Raw genomic sequence first — 6,044 nt, 5'->3', positions numbered from 1 at the left:
TCTTAAAAAAAAAAAAAAAGAAAGAAGCAAACCAACAGAAAATACAAAGTGTTGACAAGGATGGGGAGAAATCGGAACCCTGGCACCCCGCTGGTGGGAACATGAAATGGGGCAGCCATGCTGGAGAACAGCAAGTCAGTCACAAAAGGACAAATACTGCACGACCCCACTTAGATGAGGTCCCTAGAGCAGTCGCATTAAGAGAGACGGAAAGTGGGATGGCAGTTGCCAGGGGCAGGGGCAACTGGGGAGAATGGGAAGTTAATATCTAAGGGGTACAGAGTTTCTGTTGGGGAAGATGAAAAAGTTCTGGAGATGGATGGTGGTGATGTACTTAATATCACTGCACTGTACACATAAAAACATTTAAGATGGGGCGCCCGGGTGGTGTAGTCGGTCAGGCGTCTGACTCTTGATTTCAGCTCAGGTCATGATCTCAGGGTCGTGAGATCGAGCCCCACGTCGGGCTCCAAGCTCAGTGGGGAGCCTGCTTGAGATTCTCTCTCCCTCTCTCACTGCCCCTCCCCCCTAAAAGAAATAAGTAAATTGTTTTAAAAAATGCTTATGATGGTCAACTTTATGTTATGAGTATTTTACTATATTAAAAAGCAGTATAGTGCTCACTTCGGCAGCGTATATGGTAACATCAGTCCAATACAGAGAAGATCAGTGTGGCCCATGCATAACGATGACATGCAAATTCAGGAAGCGGTCTATGCTTTTTTTTTTTTAATGCAGAAAAGATATGAAGACTGGAATAAAAATGTCCTAGTATCCTACAACCTATCTCGCCACAAAAAAAGTATTAAAAAAATGATCTCTTCTAAAGTAAACTTTATACTACACACACACACACACACACACAGAGTTTAGCTAAAGATTTGAGAGGCTTTGCTGCCTGGAACTAGAACTTAATAAAGACACCAGCTCCCTGGCGCCAGTTGCTCACCTGTTTAGAGAGGGAATGAGCTCGTCCACTTTCGAGCTAATTGCCAGACGCCCCGTGTGGGCACAGTCTCCCACCAGAGAAATGGACACACTGTGGGCACGCCATTTCCCTTTTCTCTCTTCTCTGTGCACAGCCTGTGAGAGAGGCACAGGGTCAAAAGCTGAGACACACGGAGCCTTCCTGAATCCTCTCTCTATCCTCTCTGTCTCGCCCTGCCCCTGTCCCACTGCACTTCCTCTGTAGAACCTTCTCGAACTCTTCCTGCGCCATAGCGGCAGCAGCAGTTACTCGTTCCATGTTGTGTCTTTCGGCCCGTCTGACTTACTGCTTAATTATTAGCTGACTTTGTATGGCTGTGTGTGTCTTATCTCTTCAGCTAGACTAGAAGTTCCTCGAAGGTAGACACTGACTCTTTGCCCCTTTTGGATCTCTTTAGTGCTTGCATCACCGTCTAGGGTAGAGTAAGGGGCAGGAACATCCAGACAATGGAACACCATTCCGCGCTAAGAAGAAATGAGCTATCGAGCCATGAAAAGACATGGAGGAACCTTAAATGCATGTTACTAAGTGAAAGAAGCCAATCTGAAAAGGCTACAAACTGTGAGTCCAACTACATGACCGTTCTGGAAAAGACAAAACTCTGGAGACAGGAAAAAGATCGGTGGTTGCCAGGGGTTCAGGGGGCCCCAGAGAGAGAGGGAGGGACAAATAAATGGGACACAGAGGATGTTTAGGGCAGTGAAACTACTCCGTGTGACACTATAATGGTGGATATATGACATTTACACGTATCAAAACCCAGAGTAAAACACAAAGCGTGAACCCTAATGGAAACTATGGAGATTGATTAATAATAACATACCAATATTGAACCAGTCTTCCAATGGGGGGAAACTGGGGTATATGGGAACTCAGTGCTGTCTGTCCAATTTTCCCATAAACCACATCCACATCCTTCCTCGGTGATGAGGGAGCTAGAAAGGTCTATCCAGGCCTGACATTTTTTTTAATTGAGGTATAATTGACATATAACATTATATTAGTTTCAGGTGCTCAACATAAGGATTCGATCTTTGTATACACTGTGAAATGCTCACCGCAAAAAGTCTAGCTTCCCCCCCGCCACCATATAAAGTTACATAATACGCAATCCGATGTTGTTGACCATAGTTGCCATGCTGTATGTTACAACCCCATGACTTATTTATTTTATGGCTGGAAGTTTGTACCTCTTGACCCCCTTCTCCCATTTCACCCACCCCAACCCCCCTCCCCTCCCGCAACCACCAATCTGTTCTCCACATCTGTGAGTTTTGTTTGCTCATTTGTTTTGTTTTTTAGATTCCACATATAAGTGAAATCATATGGCATTTGTCTTTCTCTGTCTGACTTATTTCACTTGGCATCCTACCCTCTGGGTCTGTGTTGTCGCAAATGGCAAGATCTCATTCTTTTTTATGACTGAGCTGTATTTCATTGTATATATACATACCATATCTTTTTTATCCATTCATCCGTCAATGAATTGGTTGCGTCCATATCTTGGCTATTGTAAATAATGAACATAAGGGTGCACATATCTTTTCAAATTAGTGTTTTCGTTTTCTTTGGATAAATACCTAGCAGTGGAATTACCAGATTGTTCTAGTTTTAGTTTGTTTTTTGTTTTTTGTTTTTTAAGATTTTATTTATTTATTTGACAGAGAAAGACACACAGCGAGAGAGGGAACACAAGCAGGGGGAGTGGGAGAGGGAGAAGCAGGCCTCCCGCCGAGCAGGGAGCCCGATGCGGGGCTCGATCCCAGGACCCTGGAATCATGACCTGAGCCGAAGGCAGACGCTTAACGACTGAGCCACCCAGGCGTCCCTAGTTTTAGTTTTTTGAGGAACCTCCATACTGTTTTCCACAGTGGCTGCACTAATTTGCATTCCCACCAAGAGTGCGTGAAAGTTCCCTTTTCTGCACGTCCTTGCCAATACTTGTTATTTCTTGTCTTTTTGATACTAGACGTTCTGACAGGTGTGAAATGATATCTCATTGTGGTTTTGATTTGCATTTCCCAATGATGAGCGATGTTGAGCACTTGTTCATATGTGTGTTGGCCATTTGTGTGTCTTCTTTGGAAAAATATCTATTCAGGTCCTCTGCCCATTTTTTAATTGGACTGTTGGGTTTTTGCTCTTGAGTTGTATGAGTTCTTTGTATATTTTGGATATTAATACCTTATTGGATATATGATTTACGAATATTTTCTCCCATTCCGTAGGTTGCCTTTTTCTTTGATGGTGTGGAAGCTTTTCAGTTTGATGTAGTCCCACTGTGTTGCCCTTGGCACTGGAGTCAGATCCAGAAAATATCGCTGAGAGCGATGTCAAGGAGTTTACCGCCCGTGTATTCTTTCAGGAATTTTATGGTTTCCAATCTTATTTTCAAATCCTTAGTCCATTTTTTTTTTAAAGATTTTATTCATTTATTTGAGAGAGAGAAAGTGAGAGAGAACACAAGATGGGGAAGGGTCAGAGGGAGAAGCAGACTCCCTGCTGAGCAGGGAGCCCGACGCGGGACTTGATCCCGGGACTCCAGGATCATAACCTGAGCCGAAGGCAGCCGCTTAACCGACTGAGCCACCCAGGCACCCCCTTAGTCCATTTTTTGAGTTGACTTTTGTGTATGGTGTAATATAGCGGTCCAGTCTCATTCTTTTGCGTGTGGCTGTCCAGTTTTCCCAACACTATTTATTGAAGAGACTGTCCGTTCCCCATTGTATAGTCTTGCCTCCTTTGTCATAAATTAATTAACCATATGTGCATGGGTTTATTTCTGGGCTTTCCATTCTGTTCCATTGATCTATGTGTCCGTTTTTATGCCCATACCACACTGTTTTGATTACTACGGCTCTGAAGTATAGTTTAAAATCAGGGTCCATAATGCCTCCAGTTTTGTCCTTTCTCAGATTGCTTTGGCTATTCAGGGTCTTTTGTGGTGCCATACAAATTTTAAGATGGATTGTCCTATTTCTGTAAAAAATGCCACTAGAATTTTGATAGGGATTATGTTGAATCTATAGATTGCTTTGGGTACAGACCTGACATTTTTCAAAATGCAGTGAAACATAGTTGGGAGTAAATTAAAGTTTCTCCTCAAAGCCAAAGAAGAAAAACTGGAAGAGGAGCAAGCATCTATTTGTGAGCTAAAATTTACACAGAAAGTTGTGTTTCTTTACATGTTGCCCTAATTAGTGTATCATATTTTGTACTTAAATCACAAGTAATTTTCACAGAGAATCAAACAATCCTTAATTATATCTGAAGTCCCCTTTCAAGGCCTTCACCAGCCCTGACCTCCAAAGGGAAGGAACAGGCCACATATGATTTCATTCATAGAACTAAGAAAAGGAGTTAAAAACCAAATGTCCGGGGCACCTGGCTTGGCTGTCAGGAGAGCCGGTGACTCTTGTTCTCAGGGCTGTGAGTTAAAACCCCACCCTGAGCATGGAGCCTATTTAAAAAAAAAAAAAAAAAAGCCCAACATTCCAGCAGTATTACTTGCTTACCCAGTGGTTTCTGGAAAGACCGTCTTCAGGCAAGTGCACTGCAGAAAGAAACACAAAAGCTCGGATGTCAATAGGTATTTGTCAAGAAAGTGTTCAGTCAACAGGGGGTGGGCAAGACAACCGTTCCTGGTGGCCTTTTCCTTCTATAACAGACCAGGGCAGGCCTACCTCGGTGGCCCGTGTGAATTTCCGCTGCCTTCCTCCCCCTCCAAACCCACAGTGCAACGCATACACAGGTTGCAAACTCCTCTGTATGTCCAAGTGTCCAGCTTTCTCTCTATTAAGCTCACTGCATCGGTAGCGAGCGGCACTAACTAACATTGTTTTGTAGGCATTTGGGGCTCCTGACCTCAGGGTGCAAATATGCAGGAAGGAGAGGCAAATCAGTGCCTCCAGCCGGTGGTCCTGGCGTTCGGTTTGGAGTGGGACCTTCCCACAGTCCCTGGCTCCCAGGTGACTGCGTTTCTCAGCTTCACACAGCCCCATGGCTCCCTCTCTCATTTATCATTCTTCCACTCCCATGCCAGCTTCTGATGAGAGGCTAGAAAACAGGCCCTGGGGGGGAGCTAATTACTTAAGTGGGGGACAGAGAGGACACACGATGGCTTGGTAACGGTCTCTGAGCATTGTGAGGGTTATTACCACAGGCCGTGGTGACCAGCAGTGTCTCAGGTCGGGTTCCCCGGAGGCAGAGCTCCAGACACAGATTCTCGTGCAAGTGAATTATTGAGGGAGGGCTCTCGGGAGAAAAAGGTAGAGGCAGGAGGGAAGCCGTGGAGGGCAGGAGAAGAAGTGAGGCGAAGATGGAGATTTAGCCTCAGCCTGACTTCACCCTGGCTGAAGGGGGTGGGGATTACAGAGTCATTCTTCCCCATACATGACACAGGGGGCCAGGCCTTTATATCCCCCATGTCCGTTAGTCACTGACTGCGGGCCACCCCCACTGGGGGCACGGGGGCACATAAGCCCCAAGTCCTCAGCTCTGGGCAAGGCTGTCCTGCAGGCAGAGACCAGTTCTCAAGAGAACACTGAAATGGCGAGCCCCTCAGCTGGGCATGAGCAGCACGGTCAGCGCGGGGAATCTAGCTGGACATCACATCATCCACAAACGACAGCGAGAGAGAAGTAGGACAGACGCCCGGAAAAGCCTCTTGAGGAGGCTGGATGCCCTGGGGCTCCTTGCAGCCACGCGGCACTAGAACCAACGGACAGAGAATGGCCTTCACCCAGCTGGATCTTTCTAGGACTAGACCCCAAAGGGTCTTTCTAGACCCAGAGCGGGATGCTAAGGCAGGTGCCTTCACGTAAGACTTTTTTGTTTTTAATACTTTTTTTTTCAAAGATTTTATTCATTCATTCGAGAGAGAGCACGAGCAGGGGGAAGGGGCAGCGGGAGAGGGAGAAGCAGACTCCCGCATTTTATAGATAAGGAGACTGTGGCCAAGGGGCGCCTGGGTGGCTCAGTTGGTTAGGCGACTGCCTTCGGCTCAGGTCATGATCCTGGAGTCCCGGGATCGAGTCCCGCGTCGGGCTCCCTGCTC

At 46.0% G+C, this 6,044-nt stretch overlaps 1 non-coding gene across 1 annotated transcript; it reads left to right on the top strand.

Annotated features, from left to right (window-relative positions):
* Nucleotides 1-616: 616 nt before the first annotated feature.
* LOC118010596 lies at nucleotides 617-723 on the top strand. The gene has a single exon (XR_004679258.1). It is a non-coding gene; the product is annotated as a U6 spliceosomal RNA (small nuclear RNA).
* The last annotated feature ends 5,321 nt before the right edge of the window (nucleotides 724-6,044 follow it).

This window comes from Mirounga leonina, unplaced genomic scaffold, assembly GCF_011800145.1.
Source record: "Mirounga leonina isolate KUSES-001 unplaced genomic scaffold, KU_Mleo_1.0 Mir_101609, whole genome shotgun sequence".
Lineage (NCBI taxonomy): Eukaryota > Metazoa > Chordata > Mammalia > Carnivora > Phocidae > Mirounga > Mirounga leonina.
The sequence above is the reverse complement of the archived record's forward strand: the minus strand, read 5'-3'. Positions and strand labels throughout refer to the sequence as shown.